This window comes from Triturus cristatus, chromosome 7 (genome assembly GCF_964204655.1).
Source record: "Triturus cristatus chromosome 7, aTriCri1.1, whole genome shotgun sequence".
In the NCBI taxonomy this organism is placed as follows: Eukaryota; Metazoa; Chordata; class Amphibia; order Caudata; family Salamandridae; genus Triturus; species Triturus cristatus.
This window is the reverse complement of record NC_140590.1, coordinates 1699630477-1699652519: the sequence shown is the minus strand read 5'-3', so window position 1 is coordinate 1699652519 and position 22043 is coordinate 1699630477.

Genomic DNA, 22043 nt, shown 5'->3' with positions numbered 1-22043 from the left:
GGTCCACTGTATCAAAGGCCGCTGATGGGTCAATAAGGATGAGGGCTGCAGTGCCTCCTCCGTCTAATGCAGCTCTGACCTCATCTGTGGCTTTGATCAGAGCAGTCAATGAACTGTGCCTGAATCTAAACCCGAAATGTGCAGAGTCTAGCAGTTGGTTTGCCTGGACGAATTGGATGCGTTAAGAGTTCATGGCCATGTTCTTCTGACCAAGGAAGGGCGTGCCCTAAGCAGTACTTGAAGAGCTTCTGTGTAACAAGGGCTCATGCATGCCTGACAGCCACTCTCCCAGAGGTGAGGGAAATCACCTGACGTCTGCATTTTCTAATGGAATTGCTGAGGGTCTGCCTGGTGCCTAGAAGCCTGCCTACCTGCTGAGAGAGGTAAAGCATGTGCCTGGCACTGCAAAGGGAGAGGCTGTCAAAGTGAAGAAGTCCAGTGTATTTTCTGGTGGGGGGAACACCCAGATAAAGCAGACAGTATTAAAGAGCAAATCAAGGATTGACTTGTGAGTAGGTCTCCAGGTTTCTCTGCACATTCCCTTCATGAGGACTGCCCCAGGTGCTGCACCAAAGCCAATGGGGCCATCTGCCACTGTGGACCCACAACTAGTGGTGCCAATGTTAAAAGCAGGCATTCTCTGCTGTAAGCCTAATTGACCTAAGAAGCCATGACAGCATCTTGCTACAAAGAGCTTGGGGGAATATTATCAAGACAGGCGATAAAATTATCGCTGCTTTAGCGGCAAAAAACTGCTGCTAAAACGGCGATTGTGAAGGACATCTAACCTGAGCTTCAATTGAAATTCCATAGAGCATATTATCAAGCCCATTATCGCAGTTTTAGCTGAAGTTTTCTGCCGCTAAAGCGGCTATAATTTAATCGCCTGTCTTGATAATATGCCCCTTGATTGGCCTGGATGTCTGCTGCTGTTCTTCAGTACTGATAGCCTGATTGGCCTGGGACACTCCAATTGTACTATGCTTCTATGAGCCTGATCAGCCTGCGAGGCCACAACTGCACCTCACTGCTGGGAATCTGATTGGCCTGAGAGGCTGTAACTCCATGTGGTCACTGTGACCCTGATCAGCCTGGGAGGCCGCAACTGCTAGTCGATCCATAATGTGGTCCTAGACCAGCTGGGCTTCCTTCACCCAGTCACAAATGCACCAAAGAGAGGCTACTGTCAACATGAAGGCAGTGGGCTGCACTGTTTCATCATCCAGCATGCAAGAACACATGCATTGTGAATCTTCATCATGAATGGATGAACAGGACTGTGTCTGAAACCAACAGAGTCATGCTTTTAAATTTAAATGTGTAGCTGTTTCCTAGCCAAAGGTGCAGTCTTAAATGTAATAGTGCATCCCAGTGTTTCTCTATGGAACAGCCTGCCTTGCTACAGTGAATAACGTTTTTAGGTGCTAATCACTGTAAGGACATGTTTAGCATTACACTTCTCAGTGTTCAACTTTTAAATACCATGCACCCTGCCTTATGTGCTATAAGGCCTACCTATGGGCCACATTAATATTTAAATGGAAGGTTTAGACCTGTCAAAAGAGTTTAATTTGACAGGTCCAATTACAGTTTAAAATTTGCTGTAGTCAGCCTACAATGGTAGAGCTGGAGCCATGTTTTATACTGCCACGCTAGTGGCTGCCTTCATAGGTGCTGCTGTCCATAAGTGGCATTTAACTGACGGGCTGTGGGTACCCTTTTGTACCATATACTAGGGACTTATTGGTAAATTAAATATGCCAATGAGGGTTCAGCCAATTCAACCATGTTTAAAGGGGGAGCACAGGCACGTTACTACTAGTTAGCAGGGGTAAAGTGCAAAGAGATCTACAGCTGGCATAAACAGATGGGCAAAATTCTGGGACTACAGCACGTAAAATACAGTAATTTCCTATAGGCTGGTACTTTTCTGATATCCATTAGCAACGAGTTTCAGAAGGGAGAGGCTGCTCCAGAGAAGGAATGATGTAGAGTGTCGGAGGTTCTGACTAGTGGTGTTTTCAAGAAAAGGTTTTTTCTGCCTCTCAGGTTCCTCGAACCGCCTGAAGTCTAGAGAAGGTTGGTCAAGTAGGCCGGGTCTTGCCTGGATTGCTTTGACTGCTAAGCATCCAAGCTTGAATTTAATTAGAGAGACAGAGCTGATCCACCGCTCTTAGAGAGATTTGATCAAATTTTTCAGATGAGGACAGTAGTCTGGCTGCTGGGCAGAAATAAAAAGGCTATGAGAGGGGGTGAAGTCTCTAAGAGTGACCACCAGCAGGACCCCGTTTCCAAAGTCTAATCCAGATAGTATCAGACATGGGCCGAAACAGGCACCCTGGAAAGATGACAGGAGTTTATTTTACAAGATGAATGAATTTTTCCACTCCCTGCCTCCTGCTGCCCCAGGCAAAAGACTGGGTGTACCAGGTTAAAGAGCCAGTTCTACACATGTGTCTCAGAGATACTGCATGTGTAGTACAGAGAGCGTGTATGTGTGTTGAAGATGAAGATGCCAAAAATATAAATTATTTTATAAAAACTTTTTTAAAAATGAATGTGTCCACCTGTAACATAACTGCTGTTCATGTAAAGCGCTCTGATACGTTTGGGTCGAGTTTGCGCTATATAAAACTCTGTTTTTTAAAAAGAGAGTGTGAGTGGGTGTGCGAGAGCAAGCGTGTGCATGTCTCAGAAAATATGTGGGTAACAGAATGACTGTCTCAGACTGAAAGTGTGCACGCGTGTGTGTGTGTGTGTGTATGAGAGAAAGTGTGAGACAGGAGGTTTCTTTTTTTTCCATTTTTATTGGAGCAAATGATAAATGCAGGAAATATGCATGTCTTGTCACCTATGATAACAAAACCAAAGAAAAATTTGAGGAACAAAGGGAAACACTAAGGCGATACACAACTGGGTGCAACTGATCAAGTAAAAACTATAGTTAATGCCGAACCGTAAAAAAAAAAGGAGAAAAAAACCAAAACTACAATTAGATAAAGGAGATAATGTGTTCATGACCAACCCTCAGCATCCCCCTCATTGGGTCCCAAATACTCCTCAACACTCCCCCTGTGCATTGTGTATCCACCAGAGAAACTTCCAAAAAGCCTATATTCACAACAAATTCATGCCACCAAGGCATAGCATGGGAGCCTCCTTTAACAGCCAGTGCCGGGCCAATACTAATCTCGCCAGTGATAGCGCAAAGAAGGATATCGCACCTAAATGTGATGGAATAGCTGATGAGTGCCCCAATACTATTAGCTTTGAGTTCCAGTACACATTAGTCTGAAAGATTCTGCACAATTTTGCCATGACAGAGTCCCAAAAAGGTTTAATAGATGGGCAAGCGGCGAAGATATCAACCGCGTCAGCTGGCTCAGCCATACAGCGAAAGCATTTAGGAGCTTATTTACAAGACCCTTGCGCCACTGGTGCGTCACTTTTTCCCCATATTAAAAGTGATGCATAAGCCCAATAGTGTCTTGTTCAAATTTAATAATCTGGAGACGATAAGGTGTCAAGTAGAAATCGTAGATAAACTTGAAATAAAAAACTTTGACCCTGGAGACATTTAAGACACTGTGCTAGAGTATTAGCAGGGCCGGACTGGCTGTAACGGGCACCGGGCGTTTCCCCGGTGGGCCGCTAGGGTGGGGGCCGGTAATGGGCCCCTGGGGGGCATTTTTGTTACTGGGGACTGGCATTATCGGCCCCCGGTAACAAAATCAGCCGAAACCGGCCTTTGCAAACAGCTCGACCCCCACCCAGGGGTGCCGGCTGAGCAGTTTGCCAGGGCCGGTTTTGGTTCCCAGTCCGGCCCTGAGTATGCCGGAGATCATCAGTACTAATCTCTGACCAGAGGTGCCGGGTCCACTTATCCGCTCCAACCTGACAGAAATCCATCCTACCACGTACCAAGGCTTCTGCTGAGGAGATCGTCCTTTATGCCAGAGTGATAGTTCCCTTAAGAGGGCCCTTGATCAGGTAATCAAGAAAATAACTCTAGGTGCAGCAAGATTCAACTAGATTAACACCATTCAAAAAGTGTCATAGCTGTAAGTACCGGAACAGTCGAGCCCGGGAAAGAGAAAATCTTTGTTGCAGACTCTGATACGAATGGAGAACGCCTCCCATGAAGAATCGCTCTAGTGTAAAAAGTTGAGAACCTTTCCAGAAACTCAGGAAGCTCTCATGCACTTGTCGAGGCAGGTTCGGATAACCTAAGTATGGATAGGCACTAAAGGGGGTACTTTCCGGCAGGATTTTTTTTAGATAAGACCAGATAAGGTGAAAGACCAATAAGGGGGAATGGATGTAGCCTTACAGCTAGAGCGGTCGACCTCCGAGCTGGGGAACCGGGTTCGAGCCGTGGCAACGATTCTGGGCAAATCCCTTAATCTTCCCGTGCCTAACAAAAATGAATGTGTCCATCTGTAACAAAACTGGTGCTCATGTAAAGCGCTCTCATACCTAAAATCCTTGGATCTAGTTCACGCTATATAAAACTCTAAAAAAAAAAAAAAGATCTTGAAACTAGTCCACTTGAAGAAGATTGAGTCCAGGGCTTTAAGTGGGCCAAGTCTCACCAGTGCTGAGCACCAGCAGTTTTTTAAAGGGGGCCTCGAAACGGGTCTCTATCGGGCTCTGTTTTGTGCTGAGGCACTTTTTTCCCGGACTGCAGTGACAGCAGACTGCTGTCACTTCAGTCCAGAAAAAAACGGACCGCCTATGCCAGGGCACAAAACAGAGCCCGATAGAGACCTGTTGCGAGACAGCAGGCACAACATGTGCGTGTGCTCACACTGCTCACTGCTCACTAGTGTTTCCCTTCTCTTTTTGAAACTCAGGAGCAGCAACATTGTCGTGGTGTCACCAGGGCTTTAAGTGGAAGCTTTTTCAATATTATACACAAGCCATAGTTGCTGCTTATTTATCTTATACAACTAACAACCATTGACAAAGCCAATAGTCCTGACTTTTTGAAGGTATGATGTTACTTGTATCTGGATGCAATGACAGAAACACCAAAATTCAAATCGGGCAGCACACTATGCTAACCACAGGTTTTTAGCTTACATGTTTTTAAGCCACGCCCTTAATTACATTGGCCAGGCCCCTTTGAGAGACTTCCCAGTTTTTTGTCCCACTTAAAGCCCTGATTGAGTCGATAATTCTCATACGAGGAACAATGGCCTCACCCCATGGCAGAAACTCAGAAAACATATGCCCCAAAGGCAACAGCTCCCTACCAAGCACCATCTTTAGCCTGGAAAAGAAAGCAACAAGATAATAAACCCACAGCCCTGGCAAAGAAAGACCCTCCCCTTCGCTCATGGAAGCTGAAGCAGCTGTATGTTAGATCTGGGTTTCCGAAAGTTCCATAAGAATTTCTGCCAGGACGCCTCCACCCCGGAACAAAGTTTTTAGTGAGGTAGAGAGGTATGCATCTAAACAAATTAAGATAACGAGGTAAAATAATAATTTTAATAAGATTGCACCTCCCAATTAAACCTAAGAGGAGCCTGTTCCACTTTGTAAACGTTTCCCCCAGTCTCATGAGCAATTAGCCATAGTTTAATCAAATTATCTCCTCCATTGCAAGTGATAACTCGACCCCGAGATAGGTTGTGGAGCGTACCCAGCGTCGGTCCTGTCCTGGGGTCACAACATTAGGCAAAACTTAAGTCTTATCACTGTTAAGCTTGTACCTTGAGACAGAACCGTAGGTGCTAACAATCATATCTATCGCCGTCAGGGCTGCAGTAGGAGCAGATGTCAAAATTGCGATATTGTCCACATAGGCCAGTACCTTAATCTGTATCTGCAGCAGAGGGCTATCCGTAGCCGTCTTCAAGGCTTGGGTATAGGGCTTGATATATATCATGGATAGCTGGGGTGAAAGAGGGCAACCTGCCAGGTACCCCTAGTGATACCAGCAGGATCCAACAAAATACCTGAGCACAAAATCCTAACCTTGAGGCCATCATATAACTGTTGGACCCGATTGATGAACAAAAGGCCAAAACGAGCAGCACCCATCATTGACCATAGAAAGAACCACGAGACCCGGTCAAATGCTTTTTCAACATCAGGCATTATCATTCTGACTGGGTTCCCTTCAGCTGACCCACCTTCTATGCCAGGGATGGCCATGTTCACGTGGGCTGTGGCATCACACCCCAGTATAAAGTCATGTTGATTCTCGTCAACCAGGTCGGTGATCACATGAGATAGTCTAATTGCAAAAATCTGAAAATAAGTCTTAGAATCTGCATTAATCAAATAGATCGGCCAATACCGCCCACATAACCTGGGGTTCTTCCCCTTGTTAGGAAAAATGACAATGTTGGTATAGGACTACGTCTATGGGACCCGCCTGAGCGGCTCAAAGGAGTTAAAAAGCTGACAAAGAAGGGGCGCAAAGAACGTTACATAAAATCTAAGTGGAATTTGGCGCTTTTCCCCTGGCGAGCTGTCTTACTGCATTCTCAACTTTCAACAAGGAGATTGGGCCCTCCAACGAAGACCGCTGAGTCTCAGTCAACGTGCGATGATAGGTCTGAGGGGGATATTGATTGATTATGTCTGTTGGGACCCCCCATCCTCACAGTAAAGTTTTTGATTGCACCTACAGAACTCTTTACGAATTAGGGTTTGATAAGCAACACCCATGTTTTTTGGATACTGCTCCAGAATTACATGGATCGGTGAATCTGAGGCAGCGCCAGAAACTAACGCCTTTCAAAAAGAGGTGTTCATGTTACGCAATGAGGGGAAATACTTTTATGTCTCCTTGTTTTTATCTCTTTCTATGTGCGCTGCACACATAGAAGGAGCAAACGCCATTAGGCATTGTTTTTGTGCAGGATAAACACAATCATCCCTGCAACACAAGCACCCTTGGACAATGGTGCAAGGGAGCCTGCATTGGCGCTAGGCCGCTATTTTAGTGCGGGCGCAGGGTTGAGCACAGGGATGCGCCGTATTCTTGTTAATACGGCGCATCCCTGCGTTTTGAAAATGATGCAGCTCGGCGCAGCAATATAGCTTGCGGCACCGCGCTGCGCCATTGTCATGTAAATATACCCCATGGTTTGTGGGCTTGTCAGAGAGGGATTGTGTATCACAGCAACATAGTGTGTATATGTCAAAATGAGAGTGTGAGGGTCACAGTATATGTTTGTTTGAGAGGGGGGAGTGTATCTGTGTGTCAGATACAGTGTATTTGTCTGGAGCTGATTCACAAAAAAGCATTTATGAGTATGGAAAAAGTTCTACAGAAGTATCTAAAGTCCTCTTACATGACTGAATCTTCCTCGAAGAGTACAACTGTTAGTAAAAGTACACATAAGGCACAGTCCTTTGTTGTATAATAAAGATGTCCAGAAGTGCAAGGTAGATTATGTAAGATGTTTATTTAAGTAGATGGTATGAAGATCCCCACCAGGGGCAGCCTTCCTGCTGCTTAGTCCTTCCTCCATCCGACTCCCTCACTCATCCAACATTCCACAGCCTCACCACACCAACATTCCACAGCATCACCAAACCAACATTCCACAGCATCACCACACCCACATTCCACAACATCACCACACCAACATTCCACAGCATCACCACACCAACATTCCACAGCATCACCACACCAACATTCCACACCCCCAGGTATTCCCTGAATATACCTGCCTTAGATGAGTTGGGTGAATTAATTCACAGTGCATGCATCCTGTTATTAATTACCGCACAAAAGCATCTCTTGCACAATCAAAGCAGGCTCTGGGGACCTATTATGTGATATCATCCATGTCGCCCGAGACAGCCCCCCCCCCTCCCCGCCATCTACAACCAGCGACCACCATAACGGAGCCGTCCTATCAGGGAGACCCCCACCCTCCTCTGTTGTTTGGCCTCGCCCTCAGGACAGCAGACACTTTGGTGTTGGGTTGACACACAACATTACAACATTCCCATAATCTGTCACAATAGCTGTCGAATTTGTAATTTCCCCAATGCACTTGGGACCCCCGTCCTAATGAGCAGCAGTGACACCCCAAGAGGAGACAGCCCCTGACCCGGCTCTGGGTGCTCAAAGCAGAGTGAAGGCAGGCGCTCCAGAAATAGGAGAGAGTTGAATCTGCGCTGCTGTCTAATCCGTGAGGTAATTGCTGTGGACAGACACCGAGGGATTACACCGAATCCAATTTGTAAGAATCACTCGCTCCATAAGCGCCTTCTCCTCGACAGTCGGCGAGTTGAGGCGCCAGAAACGAAAGGTTCTGAGGTTTGACTGGAAAAAACACACATTCGTATGATAAATAAGACATCTCCAGAGCAATTCTTGCCCGTGACGCCACCTGTCAAAGTGAGTTATAAACAGCCACAGAGCGAATTTACGAGTTCCGTGTACAAAGGCGAGGTCGTAAACTCTTAGACCCAAAGCGGTTTTTAATTCCCTGCCCCAGAATGGCTTAATGATTTCTGTCTCAGGATGGCATGATGCCAGTTTCTGTCCTAAACTGACATTATACAACTGCTCTGTCCCACAGCGGTATCCTGACTTCCTGTGAGTTTCTAATCCCTCTGTCCCAGAGTGACATTACAGCTGCTCTGTCCCACAGCGGTATCCTAACCTCCTTCCTAATGTGACTTTCAAACCCCTCTGTCCCAGAGAAACATTACAGTTGCCCTGTCCCACTGCAGGATCCTAACTTCCTGTCCTAATGTGAGTGTCAACCCTCTCTGTCCCAGAGTGACATTACAGCTGCTGTCCTACATCGGTACCCTCACTTCCTGCCATATTGTGAGTTTCTAATCCCCCTGTCCCAGAGAAACAGTACAGCCACTCTGTCCCACAGTGGTATCCGAAATTCCTGCCCTATTTTGAGTATCAAACCCCTCTGTCCCAGAGAAACAGTACAGCCACTCTGTCCCACAGCGGTATCCTAATCTCCTTCCTAATGTTAGTTTCAAACCCCTCTGTACCAGAGAAACATTACAGTTGGCCTGTCCCACTGCAGGATCCTAACTTCCTGTCCTAATGTGAGTTTCTAATCACTCTGTCCCAGAGTGGCATCACAGCCACTTTGTTCCAGAGTGATATTCCAACCTCCTGTCCTAATGTGAGTGTCAACCCTCTCTGTCCCAGAGTGACATTACAGCTGCTGTCCCACAGCGGTACCCTCACTTCCTGCCCTATTGTGAGTTTCTATCCCCCTGTCCCAGAGAAACAGTACAGCCACTCTGTCCCACAGTGGTATCCAAAACTCCTGCCCTATTGTGAGTTTCTAATCACTCTGTCCCAGAGAAACAGTACAGCCACTCTGTCCCACAGCGGTATCCTGACTTCCTGTGAGTTTCTAATCCCTCTGTCCCAGAGTGACATTACAGCCAGTCTGTCCCACAGCGGTATCCTAATCTCCTTCCTAATGTGAGTTTCAAACCCCTCTGTCCCAGAGAAACAGTACAGTTGGCCTGTCCCACTGCAGGATCCTAACTTCCTGTCCTAATGTGAGTTTCTAATCCCTCTGTCCCAGAGTGGCATCACAGCCACTTTGTTCCAGAGTGATATTCCAACTTCCTGTCCTAATGTGAGTTTCAACCCTCTCTGTCCCAGAGTGACATTACAGCTGCTGTCCCACAGCGGTACCCTCACTTCCTGCCCTATTGTGAGTTTCTATCCCCCTGTCCCAGAGAAACAGTACAGCCACTCTGTCCCACAGTGGTATCCAAAACTCCTGCCCTATTGTGAGTTTCTAATCACTCTGTCCCAGAGAAACAGTACAGCCACTCTGTCCCACAGCGGTATCCTGACTTCCTGTGAGTTTCTAATCCCTCTGTCCCAGAGTGACATTACAGCCAGTCTGTCCCACAGCGGTATCCTAATCTCCTTCCTAATGTGAGTTTCAAACCCCTCTGTCCCAGAGAAACAGTACAGTTGGCCTGTCCCACTGCAGGATCCTAACTTCCTGTCCTAATGTGAGTTTCTAATCCCTCTGTCCCAGAGTGGCATCACAGCCACTTTGTTCCAGAGTGATATTCCAACTTCCTGTCCTAATGTGAGTTTCAACCCTCTCTGTCCCAGAGTGACATTACAGCTGCTGTCCCACAGCGGTACCCTCCCTTCCAGCCCTATTGTGAGTTTATAATCCCCCTGTCCCAGAGAAACAGTACAGCCACTCTGTCCCACAGTGGTATCTGAAACTCCTGCCCTATTGTGAGTTTCTAATCCCTCTGTCCCAGAGAAACAGTACGGCCACTCTGTCCCACAGCGGTATCCTGACTTCCGGTGAGTTTCTAATCCCTCTGTCCCAGAGTGACATTACAGCCAGTCTGTCCCACAGCGGTATCCTAATCTCCTTCCTAATGTGAGTTTCAAACCCCTCTCCACCAGAGAAACATTACAGTTGCACTGTCCCACTGCAGGACCCTAACTTCCTGTCCTAATGTGAGTTTCAACCCTCTCTGTCCCAGAGTGACATTACAGCTGCTGTCCCACAGTGGTACCCTCACTTCCTGCCCTATTGTGAGTTTCTAATCCCTCTGTCCCAGAGAAACAGTACAGCCACTCTGTCCCACAGTGGTATCCGAAACTCCTGCCCTATTGTGAGTTTCTAATCCCTCTGTCCCAGAGAAAGAGTACAGCCACTCTGTCCCACAGTGGAATCCTGACTTCCTGTGAGTTTCTAATCCCTCTGTCCCAGTGACATTACAGCCAGTCTGTCCCACAGTGGTATCCTACTCTCCTTCCTAATGTGAGTTTCAAACCCCTCTGTCCCAGAGAAACAGTACAGCCACTCTGTCCCACAGTGGTATCCTGACTTCCTGTGAGTTTCTAATCCCTCTGTCCCAGAGAAACAGTACAGCCACTCTGTCCCACAGTGGTATCCTGACTTCCTGTGAGTTTCAAACCCCTCTGTCCCAGAGAAACATTACAGTTGCCCTGTCCCACTGCAGGATCCTAACTTCCTGTCTTAATGTGAGTTTCAACCCTCTCTGTCCCAGAGTGACATTACAGCTGCTGTCCCACAGTGGTACCCTCACTTCCTGCCCTATTGTGAGTTTCTAATCCCTCTGTCCCAGAGAAACAGTACAGCCACTCTGTCCCACGGTGGTATCCGAAACTCCTGCCCTATTGTGAGTTTCTAATCCCTCTGTCCCAGAGAAACAGTACAGCCACTCTGTCCCACAGTGGTATCCTGATTTCCTGTAAATTTCTAATCCCTCTGTCCCAGAGTGACATTACAGCCAGTCTGTCCCACAGCGGTATCCGAATCTCCTTCCTAATGTGAGTTTCAAACCCCTCTGTCCCAGAGAAACAGTACAGCCACTCTGTCCCACTGTGGTATCCTGACTTCCTGTGAGTTTCTAATCCCTCTGTCCCAGAGAAACAGTACAGCCACTCTGTCCCACAGTGGTATCCTGACTTCCTGTGAGTTTCAAACCCCTCTGTCCCAGAGAAACATTACAGTTGCCCTGTCCCACTGCAGGATCCTAACTTCCTATCCTAATGTGAGTTTCAACCCTCTCTGTCCCAGAGTGACATTACAGCTGCTGTCCCACAGCGGTACCCTCACTTCCTACCCTATTGTGAGTTTCTAATCCCCCTGTCCCAGAGAAACAGTACAGCCACTCTGTCCCACAGCGGTACCCTCACTTCCAGCCCTATTGTGAGTTTATAATCCCTCTGTCCCAGAGAAACAGTACAGCCACTCTGTCCCACAGTGGTATCCGAAACTCCTGCCCTATTGTGAGTATCTAATCCCGCTGTCCCAGAGAAACAGTACAGCCACTCTGTCCCACAGCGGTACCCTCACTTCCAGCCCTATTGTGAGTTTATAATCCCTCTGTCCCAGAGAAACAGTACAGCCACTCTGTCCCACAGTGGTATCCGAAACTCCTGCCCTATTGTGAGTATCTAATCCCGCTGTCCCAGAGAAATAGTACAGCCACTCTGTCCCACAGTGGTATCCGAAACTACTGCCCTATTGTGAGTTTCAAACCCCTCTGTCCCAGCGTGATATTACCCCTGTTCTGTCCCACGGTGATAGTCCAACTTCCTGACCTAATGTGAGTTTCAAACCTCTCTGTCCCAAAGCGGTATCCTAACCTTCTGTCCCACAGCAGTATCTTAACCTCTTGCCTTAATGTGAGTTTCAGCCTCTCTGCCTATGGTGACATTACAGCCGCTCTGTCCCACAGCGGTATTTTTATCTCCTTACCTATTGTGGGTTTAAAAGCTTATTTCCCAGAGTGCATTATAGGCTCTCTACCCCACAGTGGTATCCCAACCTCCTGCCCTAATGTTCAATCGCCTCTGTCCGATTGTGAATTTACAGCCTCACTGTCCCACAGCGGCATTCCAACCTCCTGCGACGGACAAACCCTCTGTCCCAGAGTGACTTCACGATCCCTGTACCAGCATTACACCGCAACCTCTGGGGTCTCACAGCCCCTCTGTCTCACATTTATTCCAGAATCTCCTGTCCCAAAGTACCTTATCAGTCCCTGTGTACCAGAGTGACCTAGTATTTCCTCTGTTCTAGAGTTACTTCACTCACCCCCTGTCCCGCAGAATCATCAAACCTCCTGCCCTAACGTGGGTTTTAATATTCTATCGCCCACAGTGACGTCATGATTCCTTAACCTCTCCTGCCACCGAGGGTCTTTACAGCCACCCACCCCACAGTGACATCATTGCCTCCTGTTGTACACACCTCTGTCAGAGAATGGCATCATAACTCTTATTTCACACTGATACCACATTTCCTGTGTTAGTGTCCTTGAGTGACTAATCATTCCTCTTTCCTAGAATGACGTCATAACCTGTGTCTCAGACGGAATGCTGATTTCCTGGCTACATCTGAACTCTTCTGTCCCAGAGTGACGTCACAGCCCTTCACCCGCAGAAACATAAGAAAGTTCTGCCCTAACATCAGTTTTAATACTCTCTCACCATGAGTGACGTCATGATTCTGTAACCTCTCATGCCACTGAGTGTCTTTGCAGCCCGTCAGTCCCACAGTGGCACCGTAACCTCCTGCCCTAATGTGGGTTTTAAAACTCTCTGATCCAGACACATGTCAAGAATGATCCACTATCACCCAAAATTACATCATAATCTCTCCTGTCACCGGCTGGTTTTACCGCCCCCTGTCCCACAGTGGCATCACAGCCACCTGTCCCTGTCCCACAGTGCATCACAGCCCCCTGTCCCACAGTGCATCACTGCATCGCTGCCTCCTGTCCCTGTCCCACAATGCATCGCTGCCTCCTGTCCCTGTCCCACAATGCATCACAGCCCCCTGTCCCTGTCCCACAGTACATCACTGCCTCCTGTCACAAAGTCAGTTTTAAACCCCTGTCTCAGAATGATATCTTGGCATTCCAGAGTAACTTTACACCCTCTCTAACCCCAAGTGTTACTCAAAACGTACTGTCCTAAAAGAAGAATGATTAACTCTCCCTCTCCGAGTTAACTGCACATACCTTCTGACCATTCTGACCCAGAGAGACTCCAGGGTTCCTCAGATTAAGAATATTTACCCTCTTCTGTCCTGTAGTGGGATCATAATGTCCTTTCCCAATGTGACATCATTAGCTCCCCTCCCAGAGCTGTATGTCAAGTCAGTAGTGCGTTGTGAACATGTGCACCGACGCCCGCGTTGCAGCCTGGCAGGTGTCACGGACAGGCCCTCCGTGTGTGAACGCAGTGGTAGCAGCCTTAGCCCTGGTGAGATGAGGTCTCGACCCTTCCAGAGGCTGCTTTGTGCCTATGCGTCGCCCACCCTAGTGAACCCCATGAAAAGCTAAGGGTCCACGTGATGGTCTTTGGTGCAATCGATGTAGAAGCTGAAAGCCCTCTTTGGGTTCCGACTGAAGGAGCCTCTTCTCTTTCGAGGGGTAAGGTGGTGCAAGAAACACTGGAAGAGTGAAGAATTGTCCAGTGTGAAAAGGAAACATGGCTTCCAGCAAGAAGGCCGCCTGAGTCTTCTAAACCAGTTTGTCTGGAAGAAACGTGATGTAGGGCAGTAGCACCGACAGTGCCAGGAGTTCACTCACACAACAAGCTGAAGTGATCGCAATAAGGAAGATATTTGAAGAGTTAGAAGACACATCGAGCAACCTGTGCATCGACTCAAAGGGGGAACGTCAGGACCAAGTTAAGGTCCCACTGTGTCATTGTGAGTGAACATATGTGGCAAACCTTTTACAAGCATCATCATAACGGGGAAGTTACCCAAGGACGGTTGGTCCAGCAAATGCAAAAGGGCAGCACAACCTTTACAAGTGCCCACAGCAAGGTATTACTGGGCCCAAAACAAACTTCAAACTATCTGACAGCGTCCCTTCTAAGGGGTCCGTGTTGCAGCCTCCACACCAGGCCACATATTTTTCCCAGCGGCCTGCTCAGACGAACTTCATAGAAGGGTGTCTGGCAGCAAGGATGACACCCATGACATCTGGAGGGAGTTTGAATGCAGTCATCTGCCTCCGCTCAACCTCCACACATGGAGCTATAAATTGGGCGGGTTTAGGTATAAAATCCTGCCCTGCTGCTGCAACATAATATTCTCCCACACCGGCAGCCTGATTGGAGGACAGATGCTCATACCCAGCAGCTATGGGTACCACACTCTCCTGGCCCAATCCAGAGCCACTGGGATGACTTGGGCCCAGTTGCTCCTGATCTTCTTCAGAACATGTACAGGAGATGCATAAGTGGAAAGGCATACAGGTGTCCCATGTTGCATTCTAGCTATAATGTGTCTCTCAAAGAGATCTTTCTTGGGAACTCCAAAGCGCAAAATCTTTGATACTGCACATTCTCCATGGTGCAAAAAGATCTAGCCAGGGTTCTGCCCACTGTTGAAATATGCCCTGTGCAACCTCGGGATGTAACTACCATTCACAATGTGCCAGGCACCACTGGCTAAGCCAATCCACCCTTGCGCTCAAAGATTCAACCAGATGTTTCACGATAAGGGGAAAGGTGTGGCACCGTGGCCAGGGCGGCTGATTATGGAGTGCGGGGCTCACGGTTTGATCCCCAGTGCCGGAGGCAGATCAGCTCAGCATCATGTGACTCTGGTCAATAGCTCACTTAATCTCCCTGCCAGCGCCTTGAGACCCTTACTGCTGTACAAACACAAAGTTATAGGTTATTGATAAGGGAGATGCCCTGGAGCTCCAGACAACTTTAGAGGTGCAACACCTTCTAACACAGGACCCAGGACCACCCTTCAACCTGCTTTTTAAAGTACCACATCGTGGTGTTGTTGTCTGCCACAACCTGCACCTGCCTTCTCTTGATGGATGGCAGGAAGGCCATCAGCCCAAGGTGAGTGGCCTGCAACTCCAACAGCTTGATATAAGCCAGGTCTCTACTGTATGCATGACTCCCAGATGACATCCCCTACCCAACAGTGATGCATCTATCTCCACTGTCTGCTCAGGGTAGGGCAGGGAGAGGGGTCTGACCCTGGTCCATTTGCTAACGAGCAGACACCATTGCAGATCTTTTGCAGTCTCTGGCATACCCTAATGGTGGATCCCACTTGTTTTCTTGGTACGAGGTCCACCAAGTCTTCAGATTACAATACAGAGCCTGCATACGCCACCTGGCACAGTTGACCTGTACAATGCAGGTGGCCAACAAGTCTCAGACCACTCTAACTGAGACCCAGGACCGAGGCTGAAACATCGGGATCATAACCCGAAAGTCCTGGAATCTTTGGGACAGAGGGAAGGCTCTGAACTGCTCTGTGTAGTAATGGTTTCTATGAAAGGAAGCATCTGTGAAGAAGTCAGGTGCGACTTGGCCCATTGAACAAGAACCCCAACAATTTCAGGAGGTTTGCCGTCATCTGGAGGTGGTCTATGACTAACTGTGGTGAGCCTACCTTCAATAGCCATTTACCGAGATAGGGGAAAACTGGTATTCCCAATGTCTGAAGATGGGCAGCGACCACCACCCTCACTTTTAAGATCACCAAAGGCGTGCTGGTAAGGCCAGAGTGGAGCTCTGCTAACTGATAATGCTACTGGCCTAACTCGAACTACAGATAAAATCTGTGGGACTGCAGGACAGGTATATGATAATATGAATCCTGTAGGTCCAAGGCTACCATTGATGCACCTAGAGCCAGGGCAGGCAGAACCTGTAACAGAATAAGCATTTTGAATCTGTCATTCCACAGGAAGGCATTGAGAGTGCAAAGGTTTAAAATGGGACAGAAGCCTCCATCCTTCTTCGGCATGAGAAAATAACGAAAGTAACGTTGCGTCCCTCGCTTTGAAGCCAGAAGCTTCACGGTGGCTCCTGTGGCCAGTGTGGCTGGTACCTCTCACAGCAAGATAGAAAGGTACTCCTCTGAGAGCTGCTCTCAAGCGGAGGAAGCTTTGTGTATCGGAAAGGAATGGGAAGGCATAACCTTGCTGGATGATTTGGGGGCCCACTTGTCTGTTGTGATGGCTTTCCACACTGGGACGAAATTTTGAATTCTGCGCCTTACCAGGATGGACATGTCCCACTAAAGACAAACAAAATCGGCTTAAGAGGGGGACAGGGAGATCGGTGCCCTTAGGGGCCTGTGCAGTGCCTGCTGTATCCCCGGACTAGGCCTAGAAAGGAGTGAGGTGACAGCTTCAGGGGCAAAGGAGCTGTTGCAGGGATTCTGCTCATGCACAGAACTATGCGCAGGTAACCAGGACCTCAGTGACTAGTGGTGTACCAAAAACTCACCTCAATACCCAGAACCCCTATCCGACTAGCATCAGTGTCTCATTCGTTCTCCGTATCATCTCGAAGCTACCAATGATTAGACAACCCAGAACAAGCGACTTAGAGTACTCTCAGGAATGGTGGGAATCAGAAACACCTTTTCGTTATTATTCTCATATCAGTCCACAACAAGAGTAATCAGAGACATGGTGAAGTTTAAAATATTTATTTTTAACTACGTGCCCTAAGGAGCAGTACTCTGGCTAATACAAGCAGACAAATGATTAAAAACAAAACCATCAGCATTGTTACAATACCATAGAAAAAGAAGGGAGAAATCATATTAAAAATGATAGTGGAATATAGCCACCCTCCCTTTGTTAGTAAGCTAGTTTTATGAAACTAATAGAAGGTCTCTAGGTTTGAATGGGGAAACCCATACCGTAAATATCAGCTTAGGTGAATCACATCACAGGATCAGCTTCTCTGTGTCTGGAAAAGGTTGTCTCCAAAGTGTCTGAATCATGCATGCAAATGCAATATTAAAGGCACCCGAGTTTCAGATATTTGCAGCTGTGTGCGTGTTATGGCTAGAGCGTGGGCCGATCAACATGAATTCAAAAGCATACATTGTTATTTGACTTGACGACTTCTGCACACAGTGTTCAGACTAAGGTCGCGGTGCACGTCTAGGGATGTGAACAACAGACCATTCTCATGTGAAGATAAAGCAAGCAAGCAGGTTTTTTTGTAATAACAGCTACCTGCAGTGTCGCGTGCAAAAGCAGCAAAAGTGGCAAGATGGCGTTTTACATCTAAGGCGCTTATGCTAACATAGCAATGTGTGTACATGGAACTTCGTCTCCACTACACCCTCCCTTGATCGGACCACGAACAACATAGGGAAGCAAAGTAGGAACGCAGAGTTCAAGTTCGATAGAGACAGAACCAAGTTCATGCATCGCTCATCCATATAATTGGTAGGGACAGTTCGAAAAACACGTTAGAAAAAGGGGAAAGAAGAGAGAGAGAGAGAAAAAAAAACATCTCGCAAAGGCGCTAAAGAGCCCAGTGTGGAGTAAAAAAAGGTAAAAATTCTAAAAAATTGGGGGTTGGACTATTGGAAGATGGACAACTCCCAAATGAATCCATCAATGTGTAAGCACAATAAGTAGCAACAGCCTCCAAGAGGAAGTCATTATAATGTTCTGTAAAAGATTCCGCCATCCAGTCAAGTAAAGGAAATGAACATACATGTTCTTCAATAACTGGAGCCTCTAGCACAATCAGAGGACAACTTGCGTGTTCTTCAAGATAACTTCTCGCCAAGAAGTCATATGCCGCCGCATATATATCCCAATTCCCTAGGACTCCATGTGCCACTCCACAGGCCATAATCCCGATGCCAGAACAGTCCAACTCATAAACCACTAAGGGACTCATCAGTCGATCATAATCTGGGGCAGGAGATGCCGAGTTTGACAGGCACAAATCCAGAGCCTATTTGAATGTACAATCGAGGCAATGAAAAACAGGTTGCACGCAAGTAAAGTAGGAGAACCGGAAGGGTAATCCATAGGCTATGCTTAAAATGCCCAGAGGTAATGTTCCATAGTATTCTAGCATCCGGTTACGCAGTTGAAGCAGCCGGGGCAGGCTGTTGTGTGATACATATTGTGCAGCCATTGCGCAGCAAGCAGACCAACAGGAGCACACCAGCAGTGAGGGCGAGAATCAACGGAAGCCCTCCGAAGACGCTGGAAAAAATAGAATGAAAATATGCCAGTATCAAACCAAATATTGTTTGGAAGGAGGTCACGAGGCCGGAGCCCACAACTTTGAAAAAATGCACCAAGCCAGTTGTTGACGAGGCATTGAATATAGTATGAATCAGAGTACCAAAATGTAGGGGGAGATCAGTATTCAAAAGCGCATGCACCTCGGTGCGGGTGTTTGCTACGTGAAGGACGAATGTTTCACGGGAGGATGTCAGTGCAACTTCTTTTTGAGACAATAGAGCCCTTATTCTGCTCTTCTTGTTGAACTCTGCTTTCAAGGTTGGGATGGAAGGCTAAATGGTTTCATCTAGTCTCCCATGCGATTCCCACTAGCATCCCGCAGCATGCCTCATTATTTAAAAGCAAATAGCTACCGTTAGCTAACAATGTAAAAGTGGGAGTAATTGCTGGCACAGGAATTCCCTTCAGAATACAAACTAAATTCGGTTCCTGAACATTGCAGGCGCCATGCAGTTGGATGTGCCTACAGACTACGGAGTGATCAGGTGTTGAAGTGCATTCCTCCCCTTTTAAATAAACTTCTTTAACCTCTCTCCTGCACCTGTATGTAAATGGGAGTGACCAAACCTCATGCAGGAAAGCAGTACCCAATGGTTCATATCTGCCTAGGGCGTAATGCTTCATACATGAACTGAACTTAAACAATGGAAACGGCAAGGTGATTAAACCGTGGATAAGCCACACAGCTGAATTCGAGTCGGCCACAGAGAAAGGTAAAGGTTCCAACTTTTCAATATGCAATAATGAATATATTGCATCTTTCATGGACATGAACTGTTGTTTTGCATTCAGATTAAACGGCAGGAATAAAGATGATGTATTCATGTAGTCCCAGGGGGCTTTCCCAGCCTTTAATGTTTGTAAAGTCCATGCAAACTGCATTATAGAATGCAATTGATTCTGAACATGGTATAAAACAGACATATCATCCTGTACAATATCCACAACAGATGAAACAATATTATCTAATGTGTAAATTCTGGAAGAAAGGGTGTTAATGCTATTATTAATGACTGCAAGCACTTTCTCCAAATTAGCTTGATCAATAGCTCTTAGTCTGGAAGCAGCTTCAATTTGAGATAATTTCCAAACGTCGTTGTAAACAGCATACACCCATCTTTTGGACCTACCACCCACAGGACCCCACACAAAATCATTTAAATCTACTTTGTCATCTAATTTCGATAAATGAAGTTTAACAGATGCCAAGGTGGAAAGTTGCAGCCAGTTCTGACATAACTTCCCAACAGAATAGGTAGTAACAGAATGAGAAGTTTCAAATCGGGGGTCCACTCTAACCTGTGTATAGCCAGGATATAGACCCAGAAAACTACGTTGACAGGAGTCCATATCAACCATCCTTCAGGATCTAAGTGGGAAATGTTGAAGGACGTATTAGTAATAAAGGACTGCAACACATCAAGGGAGAGGTCTGTGTGATTATCCCATTTCGGATAAGCGCCCAGATCAGGAATAGAGGGGGAATTCATCCTTTTAGACGTAGACAATCCAAAGCAGGTGGTTTGAAAAATGGTAGAATTCAAAAACAAAATGTGGTTTGGGATAAGGCAAGCACGATGCAGAGCCTCTGTACCTTGTACCTGCCATGCTTTAGAACCCCAAACAGATTTAAGATCAATGGTATCTTTCCACAGCTCATAGCCCCCTATAGCTAATCTATCCATAAAGGACTTGGAATACAATAATTTAGTGTGGGTCAGTCTAACTTTGGAAGCTGACTCAACAGCTACTTTAAAATAAAAGACTTCAGGTTCAGATGCACTGAAATCAGAAAAATGTGTAAATTTATTCACTAGAGTTTTGGAGCTGCCTTCAATGGAAGCTGGGCAATGTTCCCATTGCGTATGATTGACAAAATTCCTAAATGTATTTGCTTTATGCAGAAAATGATTGCCATAATGTTGGTAGCAAAACAACTCCCCATAATTAGCTGTGTCTGAATACAAATATTCAGCATCAAAAGCAGCATAATATTTCAAATCAGAAAACAGAGCCTCTACGACTTGGACATCCCAATCATCAGAGCGTATGTTTTGTTTCACAACATCCCCCATAGAAACACGCAGTACATTGGGGACATTAATCACCTCTGTGGGACCATGAATTTGAAATTTAACAGCATCCCATACAATCCCATCTAGCACAGGCCAGGCAGTAATATTCACAAAAGTCTGGTCCCTCTTCATGATGAGTGACAAGGACTGGAGTGCCAAAGTTCCGTCAATTAATCTAATTGTAGGTCTTTCGTTGAGATAGTGTCCATTTACTAGACGAAAAAATACAACCACAAATCCAATGGACATAAACAAAAAAATACTTATAAGCACCAGCCAAATGTAAGTCCAAGGGGCAATTAAAAAATGTCTTTTAAACCAAGCAGCGAAAATAGAAATTTTCGATGGGGCATTGGAAGTCATAGAGTTATTGTCAATTTGAAAAACGAGACTGGTCAACTGCCCTTGACTGTAAACCAGGCAACGACACATCTGTGGGAGAAGTATACTCAGTATCTTCAGTTGGCCCACCAGCCGGTGGAGGCAATAAAGGATTAGTAACTGTATGCATCTCAATGGCAATATCAGGCCTGTTGGTAGTATCCGGAGCCAAAACAGAATTTCTCAGCATTGCTGGACAAGAGACCGCTGGAGTCATACTAAGAAGAATCGGCCACTCGCTGTAGTTTAACATTGTCAATGGAGATGTACCTGTTATCCTTGCGACCAGGAAGTGGAGGTAAAATGACAGTTCCCGTACCCTGCACGCCAAGCACTGGAACTGGAGCACAATAAAAGGGGCCGAACTCCTTCTTGTTCTTCTCACGGACCAGGTCACCAACTCAAGGTAGCCAACCAGCTACCGGAATCTGAAGTGCAGCATCAGTCGTGGAGGGCAAGCGTTCCTTTGCAAGACCGTCTCTGGCCTCTTGTAGATTCTGTAATACAGCACAGTGATCATCTACGTCAAAGGGTGCAGCTGACGCCGCCATGTCTAGACCATCAAGGTCCGGGACAAACATCTTTATGCCAAAGAGCATTTCGTATGGGGTCCACCCACCCAGAGACCTTCTAGGGAGATTATTAAGTGCACGTTGAACACTATACAGATGGGCCAACCAGTTCCTGCCAGTACCTAAAACCCTAGCTGTCAGGGATTGCTTTAAGTCATGGTTCATTCTCTCCACAACACTATTGCCCTCAGGCCGGTATGGAGACGAAAATTTGACTTGGACCCCCAAAGATCTCATGGCTTCTTTGTACACCTTAGAGGCGAACGCAGGACCTTGGTCAGAATGAAGGGTACCACATGCGAAAATACGCGCAAATCCCTGATGACAGTTCGAGCATCAGCACTCCGTTGTGGCTAGACCCAAAGAAAGCGTGTGCACGAATCCACTGCAACTAAGATGTACTTATATGCAGTATCAGAGGAGAAAGGACCGCAGTGATCTAAATAAACGCATCTAAGTGGTTTATTAGATATGTTCAACTGTGTTTGAGGCG